The sequence below is a fragment of the Ostrea edulis genome, chromosome 5 (genome assembly GCF_947568905.1).
Source record: "Ostrea edulis chromosome 5, xbOstEdul1.1, whole genome shotgun sequence".
Lineage (NCBI taxonomy): Eukaryota > Metazoa > Mollusca > Bivalvia > Ostreida > Ostreidae > Ostrea > Ostrea edulis.
In genome coordinates, this window is record NC_079168.1 from 5,680,237 (window position 1) to 5,692,860 (window position 12,624).

Below are 12,624 nucleotides of genomic sequence, written 5' to 3' on the forward strand. Positions count from 1 at the left end.
GTATGTTTGGACACAAGTATAGTAGGAAAATATGTTAAGAATTTTTTGATATTAAATTTATGGGACAGCAACACAAGAATACAACGATATCAGGCCTCAACCGTGCGCAGCTTTTTGTGCGCCGTAAATCGAAGGTTTTTATAGGGGTGGATCTGTAGCTCTCTGTCCGTCACAATATTTGTTTCAGAGAGCTACAGTTCTGCAGCCAATGCTCATCATGCTAAAAAGACCAACAACAAAAAATATCACCTAACTGGAACAATTATTGATCCCATTGCATGATTGATGATAAGTGATGACTACAAGTACTCTGCTCCCAGGATTTGAACCAGGATCTCCTCATCCATGTTTATTTTGTATTTTAAAAAAATATATTTACATCTTGAATGAGGTGTGTTGCCAATTATAACAAAGCAAACTTACTCGAGCAGAAAGGAATCATACAGAATGAAGTAAACATTTTCTTTCCCACCATTCCCCCTTAAACCTCACTTCATATTAAACACAGAGTGGTTCGTCAGAAAACCATTACACAGTGCACTTCCTGGGGGGGGGGACTCCAGAGTGAAGGACTGCACCAAATATGGAATTTGTAATGCGACCTTTATGGAGATCTTTTCCCAAAATCATTTGTTTCCTTCTGGCACATCTGTTTCCCTCGACTTTTCTCCTCTATGCAATGGCTTAGACTGTCTTCAATTGAAATGGGCATAGGTACTACAAAAAATAATTATGTATTTAAGGTACATTAAACAACACTGAAAATAGATAAAAATCTTACAGATGAATGCCATATTTTAATAGGAATTTCTTTACTTACAGTTTTCTTTAGATAAGACCAGATCTTTCATCCCTTTTTTCAAAGGATCCTCGGTTATGCCAACTTCCACCTCATTTTCCACGCCAGGAGCTTCGTCAGGAATGTTCCACAGCTGAGCCATGCCTGAAATACAAAAATCCATGACTTATCAATTTTGTGTGCATGTTTTGTCAATAGTTATTTTTAAATAAATGATTTGTAAAGCTTCATTTAATATTTATTGTACGGGTTTTGATGTTAGTTATCAATACTGGTTTAAATTCAACAATGGTTACCAGTTTTGAGAAACAACTCTTTGAGCAGCTTTAACTGCTGCATGGAGCTAGCCAGGTCAAAAGACCATTGATCAGTATTACGTGGATCAAACTGGATTTGTTTCCTCTATCTGAACTCCACCTCCCCTTTTTCAATCACTTTGGGTCTCCCAAAACTCCACTCCTTAAAGGACTTGTCCCGCGTTCGTAAATTATTTAAAAACTGGTGTGGGTTTTATCACAATACATATCAAAAAATAATTTATCGGTTTTTATAGCAAAATTTCAGGTTTAATTTGACGTTTCAATCGACTCAAATCGACATCCTGACTTCGAAATCTCTGCTAATGAGGATAGCGGGTCACGTGATGTCATGACGTCATATGCGACAATCGCATCTCTCGCTGATCATATTATTGTGAAGAAACCTGTTATTATTTAACTTCGTTTGATAAATTGTGGTACTGGTAGATATGTTGTTTTTTTATATCAATGACATATTTGTTGTTATGAGATGTTTTCCCTTTTTTTTGAAAACCCTAATAAGTATTTGTCAACAAGAAAACGACGAATGAAACGAAGAAGGACGCAGCCTAGCCTACTGCATATCGTGCATACTAATGTACACGCAACTACATTAAGTTTGTTTGTATTATTTATAATTTACAACCATTCAATTAATTAGTCATGTACCTCGTGTATACAGTTAGTATATCTAAGATAAACAATTCTATTTAAATGAATATTTTCCGTAATAATCCATTGAACAGTCGCGGGTCGAGCATATGCTTAGCGAAAAATGAAGTAAACATGGCGAGATCAAAATAAAAGCAGTTGCTAAAAATAATACGTGAAATAGACAGTGGTTTTTATTATCTTATATATGATTATTAATTATGAACGCTGTAATAATTAGAATGGACACAATAACACCCCCTCCCCTTTAAAAACTCTGTAAACGACGTTGCTCAATGATTTTTTTTTTTTTTTTGGTCCGGGGATGCGTTGAATAATGAATACCTGTTTTAGATATTACACTTTATATATTGCAGCACAGACGGTTCAATTGAGAGTATACGGATATTTCTCAAAGGAACCGGTAACTTTGTAATAATGATAGTAGGTCTATACCATACCACCCTCTTGTATAAAAAAAAAACCCACCAAAAAACAAAAACAAAAAAACACACGCACAAACGAGACTCACAGGTCTTATCGGTCACCCGAGTACTAGTTAAAAGTATTACTAGTCCCAAGAGCTATGGAATCTAGAAAAAACCCTGTTCTAAATATCTAAGCTAAATTCTAATATTCAGCAACAGTATTTAAAAAGAAGAAGATGTTTTCTGAAAACTTCAATGCCCTCAAAAGTGTTGATGAAAGGCTTTGCATAATATAATTTATGCATTAACATTAAACGATATGACTAATTAGGACCCATCCTAGAGTCAAAACCCTGGGGATTGTAAAAATCACAATTTTTTTGTACATCCTTTTCTGCTATTTCTAATTTATATGCATTTATTTTGTTTATGGTATCTGCAAACTTATAGAAGTCCTTCAAGTCATTATATTAATTTTAGCACCACCCTAATACCAAACCCTTACCTTACCCCCTAGGAACATGAAATTCACAATTTTGGTAAAGTACTACCTATTTCTTCCAAATATTCATTTAGTTTCCATAGCATTAAAACAGATATCATTATATGTTTGCACATATGCACTATAAATACCCAACCCTGGAGTCAGAATCTCTACCCCAGGGATCATGAAATTTACAATTTTGGTAGAGGCCATCCTGCTTTATATCAATAATTATGCATTTAATTTTTCTGAAAGATATGCAGGTGTAGAGAAGATTTGTGAAAATTGGTAAATTTTTGCCCCACCCAATTTACAATTTATGCCTCCATGCTTCAAACCAAATTTGAAAAGAATTTAGTAGTTATCAAGAAGTTAAAAATGTTCACTTGTTAATGCACAACGGCAAACAATTGCAACAGGTCACCTGAGTTTACTCAGGTTATATAAAAATCCACAAACGCACACAGGAACCGGTAATTTTGTCTGCAATTTAATAGTAGTAGTATCATACCATCTGTTGTTACTTGGGGTTCTTGAGTTTTCTTGTTGACCAAAATACAAACAGCACCAGGCATGCATTGAAAACTGGGTATTTTTATAAGATCATCATTTATTGAGAACCATTAACACCCAGTTTGATCTTGACACAAGCGATTTGAAAACAAACAAAAGTAGCACATTGCAATATATATATATTATTACTACAGTAACTTGATTCGAAGAGTCGGATCACGTCTCGTTGACAGGCGCGGATCATCAGATCACACGAGACGCGAAGCGTCGAGTTTGATCTGATGATCCGCGCCTGTCAACGAGACGTGATCCAACTCTTCGGATCAAGTTACTGTAGTAATGATAAATTTATTTTATACCCCCTTGTGCATTTTAAATCCACATTTATAAGATAATTAATGTAATCCAAATTATAAAAAACACAGACATACCATGAAATTATGTTTTGTATACGCAGGTTCCTTTGTGACGAGGTCAATATTTTCCACAAATAACGTTGCGTTGTTGCATTGTGACGACATCAGTTTCAGAGGATACTGATACGGAATCAGAAAACCACAGTGTGGTGATCCGGAAAATCGGATCACACGCTGTGAAATCCACAGTATCAGAGAACAATACATTGATGGGTATATAATAAAGAGAAATATCTTTATCTGTAACAATAAAAATCTCAGAACATGTACCAGTAGATAATATAGCAAACAACAAAAAAAGATCATCAACAAGTGTTTCCAAGATCTGATGCTTAAAATCATCTTCACGTTCTTGGGCCCTCAACAGCAACCAAATTGCCATGCGCAAATCGTGTCCGTCTTGTGGCAATGAGTTCATCCTTACTGAAACAAGCACAGGAGGAGGTAAGAGGTGGTGGTCTGTAACCTATGTCCCTGCTGGCTTCCGCAGTAGCTGCTGGACATGTCGGAATCTGGAGACGGCGTTCCACCAAGTTGATGCGCAGAATCTCCACATAGTCTGAAGATTGTATTGAAAATGATAATTAGCATCAAAAGACATCATATCTATACTATTGAACATTATTCACAGTCAATAATCAAAATCAATAGAAGTACAATATGTATTTCAACAACAAGTCGAATATAATCATAGTGTAACAGGAAGGGAGAAAATGCAACGGACCAGACCGGGATTCGAACCCGGCCCCCCTGAATTATCTAGTCAGGTGCTCTACCAATTGAGCTATCTGGCCACCGGCGATCGAACCCAGCTGACCGCTACATTCCTCTCTCCTTAAATGTCTTCACACCTGAAGACATCAACCCAGGATCTTTATCCCCTGGCAGGCATTTTCACCTGTCAGTTCCAGGGGCTGGTCACGGCACCAAATGTAACAGGAAGGGAGAAAATGCAACGGACCAGACCGGGATTCGAACCCGGGCCCCCTGAATTCTCTAGTCAGGTGCTCTACCAATTGAGCTATCTGGCCACCGGCGATCGAACCCGGCTGACCGCTACAATAGTAATGTAATGGCATCGTTTGACTTGCGTATGATAATACATGTAATTGTATTTAATCACTTACCATAGGTGATTGGAGTCTTGTCAGGTTTCACAACTGCGACCTCCCCTTTACTTCTCTTTGGATAACTCAGATGCCACCGTGCTGCTCCAGTCGTTGTTGTAGCTTGGTGTCGTCTGCCATTTTCATTGAAGTGTAGGGTGGCTACACACAATCTGAAAATGATACAGATTGTAAAAGTTTTTGTTTTTTTCAACTTCATTTTCAAAATACTGGTAACCTTATCTTCCTTGTTATAATTCAGCCGAAGAAAAAAACACCTCTTTATCACAAAATATTTCATTCTGAAATTGCATAATTTACTTTAGATAATATCAAACCTATATAGATGTATGTACATTACCTGGCCATCATTGCTGGATAAAAGAAATGTGTATTCTTTGGGGCAAAGTTATTAACCACGTTGTGAAATACTTCTAAACCATAAGTCTGGTGAAGTGGAGACAGCTTTGCAATGTCTTTTAAGAGAAACTGGCTTTCCACAACCTCCCGGAATAATTTATGAGCCCGAGATCCTGTGAAAAAATATATACTAGTATACATTTCATTGAAACATTTTAAAGAGAATGTAGCATTGTTTTGTTACATACAAAGCATGATCCTTTTTAATCCCATACTTAGTATCATGTCTTGATGATTTATAACATTATTAACGAATTGATTCGAATGATATAAAAACCAAATAATCAATTGATCTATTCAAATTTACCTTCTCTTAACCAAAGTCTGTCAGTATCCAATTCCTCGTGTTCACAAGAGTCATGCTTGTCTGCCACATGTTGTGCTATAGAGGCCCACTTATGCTGTTTTAGTTGCCCATTATCTCCTGAGGACACTGCTACCCAGTAGCAATGGTTGATGGCACTTTTCATCCAACACTTGATGCTGCTTCCAACTTCTTTGATACTCCTGCTAAAACAATTTTAAGTATTGATTGATTTCAAATTACATGCACAAGTGGTCAAAACAGTATTTGCAATAATTATGACAGAATTTTAAATATTTCGTATTAATGCTCTAGACTCAATGTGTAAATCAACATACCTTTAGCCAAATGCCATACATCAAAGTAGTGCATTTTCTCAGGATGTTCAGTCCTCGTGTATTTCTTCACCATTGAATGTCTATCCGTCACCAGGTTTGCGACTTGGATGCCTGCATTTTCCAGTGTGTGTAGTCCTCTCTTCAACCCTTCCAGCTCCATATGAGTAGATCCTGATACCTCATTACTCTGCAAAATATTTCAGTCATCAAATAGACACTAATGATGATTGATGACATAGACTTCTCAAAATAAATTTGATTTGAATATGATGTATATTCAATATTGTAGTCATAAATATCATGACTTAGTTAATATGAATAATTTTAATATGAATATGATATACATGTATGATGTGTATACATGGTATATATTTTTATGTACATTGGCTAATAACTGAAGAAATTTAATTACTTGCACCAACTGGAAGTCTAGGATTTTTCCAGAGTCCAACTCCATGAGGGTGTAAGACCCATACTTTGCCGAGTATCCAGGTGAATCACACCGGGCGTCACCTCCTATGGTTATGACTCTTTCCTGGTACATGTTGAGGAGCTCTTGCTGCTGGAAGTCCCAAGTGAAGATCGAAGTAGGAATAACGTATGCAGTCTGGATCCTGTTAAAGGTGGATTTGGATATCATCTCTACTTTCTAGTGTTGGAAGAGGCGTAAAGACTTTGCTACATTAGATCCACTAAACACAATCGCTCCTGCTAACTTAAGGTTCAACCACGGCATACCTTGATGACAATTTTGGCTCTCCCATTGACTAGAATGACCATTAGAGCATGTTGATATTGTTCCTATCATAGTGCCCCGTGTAATATTCACTATAGTTCTGGAGGACATAGTCGACATACAGAGGCGTCAAAGAGAAGATAGATGTATAATTTGAATTTGTATAAATTGTATTAGGCTGGTATTACTGTGTAAGTATGGTCTAAATTATAATGTTATACCATGGTTAGTTGCATCATATTTATAAAAGTTTAAGGAACTTATGACTTCTATCTTCTCTTTGAGGTCTCGGTATGTCGACTACGTCCTCCAGAACTATAGTGTTTTTCTTGACTCCAGTGTTTAACAGGGTGAGCTCTGTTTTTATATGTAAGTAATGAAACGATTAATCGGAGACTGTTATAAGTTCATTACAGGCAGAGAAGGGGTGCAGTGTATATAATTACATATTGTTTACCTTTGTAAATTTGTTAATCTTAAGATTTTGGTGACGACACCGAAGTTTTAAGAGGGGGTAAATGTCACAAGTGTGACTATAAGAATGAATGTATATGCCATTGTGCTCAACAATAGGATAGGAATTGTTTTCATAAATTATAATTTTAATTTTGATGTCATTTCTAGAGTGATGATGTTTTGATTGATTGATGGTTTTCCGCCACACTCAACAATTTTTCAGTTATCTGATGAAGAGAGAACCCAGATACAATGTCTCCACCGACCTTCCGCAATAAAACTGGGACACGTTCTCACTTACCGACGCGAGCGGGATTCGAACCAGCGCCGAGCAGAGGCGAGAGGCCGTGTGATTTGGAGCCCGATGCTCTAACCACTGGGCCACGGAGGCCCCGATGATGATGTTTTGAATGTATTATATATCTACATATATTATACATAAGTGCTTCATGTTTCTTCACATTTATATTATAACTTGTGAAAGGTGGAGATAACGAGCAGTCATCAATCTCATAACTCCTACAAGCAATACAAAATAGATAGCTGGGCAAACACGGACCCCTGGACACACCAGAGGTGGGATCAGGTGCCTAGGAGGAGTAAGCATCTCCTGTCAACCGGTCACAACCGCCGTGAGCCCTATATCCTGTTCAGGTAAACGGAGTTATCCGCAGTCTAAATCAGTGTGCCAAGAACGGCTTAACAATCGGTATGAAACACGTCAGATAGCATTTGACCCAATGGTAGGTTGTATTGACGTACTAGATCGTTATAACGACCATAGAATTTGCGAAATGCTGACTTCAATCGAGACTGTTGAAAGCCCTGTACCATCAACTTGTTTGTCAGTAGCTTACCTCGATTTAAAAACTTACTATACGCAGAACAAGCTCTTGCATATCGAATCAGTTGAGATATATGAGCACCATATGCAGGTGATAATGGAATATTTCTACATAAATATGGGAAGTTGACGATGGAGAAGCTGAAATCATCCCGTTTGTCATACAGTTGAGTTGTCAATTTGCCGTTAATGTCTACTTTCAATAAAATATCTAAGTATGAAACAGAAGTGGACGACTCTATGGTGACCTTTATTTCGAGATCACAGGGATATATCAAATCGACATATGAATGAAAGTTATTATTGTTAGTAGACAAAACGTCATCGAAATGTCGAATTGAAGGCCACAGCGAGAGATTTTTTATTCTCACGTAAAGGTTGTTGAATAAATTCTGCTTCATATGAATATAGAAACTGGTCAGCTAACAAAGGAGCACAATTCTTGCCCATGGGAATTCCAACAGACTGTTGGAAGACCTGATCACCAAAGACCACGAAGATATTGTCAATGAGAAACTCTAGCATATTTTTTATTTCAACGTCAGAGTACTTGTGCGTGGAATCAGAGTGGTGTTTAACAAAGTAAGGTTTTGAATGACTGATCACTAAATATGAATATTCCGTTTTCCATTTTTGTTGAAGAAGTAACTGTCTATGATGTCAAAAAGTCTAGTCTTTAATTTATCGTATGGAATGGTCGTGTATAGTGTTGAAAAGTCATAGGTTTTAATATTATTGATTTGTGAAAAATTCTGCGATTTCAAGTTTACTAAAACACGCCTGCTAATCGATCAATTGCTTAACAAGAGGTTATGTATCGAAATCAAAAGAGATCGGTGATGCAATCGATACCCAAATTTCACATGCATAGATGGTGAGCTGTCTCGATGCAAGCAATTGTTGAGATTTTAATTAAAATGTAAGAATGTGATTCGATGAGTAATTCTATTTTCTATTGTTTTACACTCTTATGAAATGGAAGGGTCATCGATTAGCAACGATTTTTGTTCTGAAGCGAGGGTCGTTGGAGCGAAAACGCTGTCAGAAAATCGTATTTACCGACAGGAATTTGTGTTTATTTCATTTTAAACATAATTGTCAATTTTCACCATTTATTTTGCAGCCCTTCATTGGCAGTGGTGACGTCTCCATATGAGTGAAATATTCTCGAGAGGGACGTTAAACAATAATCAATCAATACATATTCATATGAAGCAGAATTTATTCAAAAACTTCTGCGTGAGACGAAAAAATATCTTGCTGTGGCCTTCAATTCGACATTTAGATATAACGACGGTTTATCTATTAACAATAATAACTTTCATTCATATGTCGATTCGATACATCCTTGTGAGCTCGAAATAAACCACAGAGTCGTCCAGATTGATCACTGTTCGTTATCTCCACCTTTGATGAATGAAATTTGTTATTGTTAAAACATAATAAATCGTCGAGATATCTAAATGTCGAATTGAAGACCACAGCAAGAGATTTTCCTCTCCACTCTGCGAAGCGAAACCCTTGGCCAGCGAAGATATGTAGCACTTTAAACAACAATTTAACAACAACAAAATAAGGCAGAAAGGTGTTATCGCTAGAAACCGAAAAGACCAAAGTGATGATGAAGATGACCTTGTCATCAGTCTATGGTAGTTCTGGTGACAGTGATGGTATTGATACTAATAGTGCTGATGACAGCAGTAGTGATAGTGAAAAGGAAATTTATATAATCAAAATTGGTACCGTATAAGTTTTACATATACCATCTTCAAGGAGAAGAAGAGAAAAGTTTCCAGACAAATTCAAGACCTATATATTATATGTGATCTGTGTCAATGATAATGAAGTAAAATTGTTGTGTAAAGTACTAAAGGCTATATATCACAAACAAGTTAATTTTCACTTTCATAGTTAACTCGATATCATGAGATGATTCATTCTGATGCGGCCATGGCACGAGCGGGTTCGTACGCTCATTATCGTGAGAACCATTCACTTGACCGTAATGAAGTTTCTTGTATCGGTTGGTTATGAGTAGAAGACCCCTATTGATTTTTTGGGGTCAAAAGATCTATATTCAATCCACTCTTGACATAGAAAGATACTATCAGCTCAATATCTTGAGAACTCTTTCCTTGAGAGACATCAAACTTGGTACATTGTGAGGAGTTGATTTCGATGTCACATGGTTAAAGGTCGCTGTGGTGGTCTAGAGGTAGAGCATTCACCCCGCATGCGAAAGACCAGGGTTCAAATCTCGGCCGAGAGACCTAAGTCGTTCACAAAATAGGTAGTGAGTTCCATCGCCAAACGCTCGGCATCGGGTGTGAATGTCACAGGTCCTAGGAGATGACCTTCAAAACGGAACGGATGTCCAGTAAGTGTGGCACGCTAAAGAACCTCCACTGCTCAATGACCCTAAGCGCTGAGCAAAGGCCTAAATTTGAAGCCCGTCAGCGCTCTTATTGACGTCTCCATATGAGTGAAAACTTCTCGAGGGGGACGTTAAACAAGACACAATCAATCAACCAAACTGAACATAGGAAGATACTGACAGTTCTGATTTTTTGTATGTCGCTACACGAGGCAAAGAGGAGCTGATTTTAATCAGATTTTTGAGAACCCTTTCCTTGATAGTTATCAAACTTGGTACACTGATACATAATAATGATTTAGATTTAGATGATTCCTGTTGATTTTGAGATCGCACGACCAAAGGTCAATTTGGACATGGGAAGATACTGTCAACTCAATATCTTAAGAACCCTTTACTTGACAGACATCAAACCTGGTACATTTGTACATCCTAGAGAGTAGATGACCCCATATGATTTTGAGAACCATTTGCTTGACAGACATTAAACTTGATACATCATTAGGGGTAAATGACCTCTATCAAATTTGGGTTCATACGGTCAAGGGTCAAACTGGACATAGTAATATATTGTATCCTATATTTTAAGAGACCACCGACCTTCCGAAAGTAAACTGGAAAACTTTCTCACTTACCGTGGGGTTCGAATCTCGCCGGTAAGTGAGAAAGTTTCCCAGTTTACTTTCGGAAGGTCGCCCCTCTATTTTCTCCCGATCACCACTACGTTATGTAAGGAAATCTAATTTACATCATTATGGCGAACAGAGTGTAAAGGGGTGACGATATACGGTGTATGATGGTGTATTAAGTGTATATATGTATATTCCTGTTACCAGAGGGGGAGTTAGGACACACTTCTGACACTTAAAGAAAACCCCCTTTCCGCATCTGATGATGATGTCTAGCCTACTCTTGAAAATGAAAAAGAGTATCCTGCATTAGATGCATTTTTAGCTCTTCTGAGCCAAAGGCTCAAAGAGCTAATGCTATGGCCATTTGTGCGTAAACTTTTTAGAAAAAGGGCTATAACTCAAGAACCCCTTGGCCAATTTTTTTCAAATTTCTTACAGGGTATCATTGGCCCAAGGGCTTTCATACATACTAAATACAGGGATGTGACCCTTTAACAAGGGGAGATAATCAGGAAAATACAAACAAAAGTAGTGGTTGCTAAAAAATCTTCTTAAGAACCACAGGGCAGATTATCACCAAACTTACACATAAGGATGAGGATATGTTGTAGATTGAAAATTGTTCAAGGCATTACCCTGGGGCAAAGGGCGTGGTCTCAAGGTCACTTCAAAGTTGACCTAAATTTAAAACTTTTTTAAATTCCTTAAATCTTAGATATTTTAGTCATTATAAGGACTAGGATCATCAAATTTTGACAGTTGATGCATCTTAGGACCTTGTGTCAAGTTGTCTCAAAAGTAGGTCACGGTGACCTACTTTTTGAATTTTGCAGGTATTTATTTTAAAATTAATTTTGATGCATATCTTGGACACTTTGAAGCCTATGATCATCAAAACTTGTCAGTTGGTGGATCATGGGACCTTGAAATGCGTCAACTGAAAAATAGGTCACCGTGACCTACTTTCTGAATTTTATGGCTTATCATTTATAGATATATTTTAAGTTGTTATTTCAAATACCGAGAGGTTTAGAATCATCAAATCTTGTAAGTTGATGCATCTTGAGGCCTTGAAACATATTTAGAAAAAAAGTAGGTCACAGTGACCTACTTTTTGAATTTTGCAAATATTCAAATTTCACATTTTCAATTTTAGATGCATATTTTGGGCACTGTAAAACCTAGGATCATCAAACTTTGTCAGTTGATGCGTCTTCAGTCTTCGGTTTGTGTCGACCAAAAAGTAGGTCACCGTGACCTACTTTTGCTATTTAACAGCTAAATTACTATATTTCAGACACTATTTGACCTACAATCATCAAACTTTGTCAGTTGATGCATCTTGAGTCTTCGGAGTGTATCGACCAAAAAGTAGGTCACTGTGACCTACTTTTGGCATTTCACAGTTATATTTATATATTTCAGTCACTAATTGACCTACAATCATCAAACTTTGACAGTTGATGCATCTTGAGTCTACGGAGTGTGTCGACCAAAAAGTAGGTCACCTTGACCTACTTTTGGAATTTGACGGCTATATTTATATATTTCAGATACTATTTGACCTACAGTCATCAAACTTTGTCAGTTGATGGGTCTTGCATGTTCGAAGGGTTTCGACCAAAAAGTAGGTCAACTTAACCTGCTTTTGGAATTGGACACCTATATTTATATATTTCATATACTATTTGACCTACAGTCATCAAACTTTGTCAGTTGATGCGTCTTGCATGTTCAAAGGGTGTTGACCAAGAAGTAGGTCACCTTGACCTACTTTTGGAATTGGACGGCTATATTTATATAATTCAGATACTATTTGACCTA

The 12,624-nt window shown here is 37.1% G+C and overlaps 1 pseudogene; it reads right to left on the reverse strand.

The window, feature by feature from the left end:
* Positions 1-3,814: 3,814 nt before the first annotated feature.
* On the reverse strand, positions 3,815-6,550 carry LOC125678935 (uncharacterized; annotated as a pseudogene).
* Between the last annotated feature and the right edge of the window lie 6,074 nt (positions 6,551-12,624).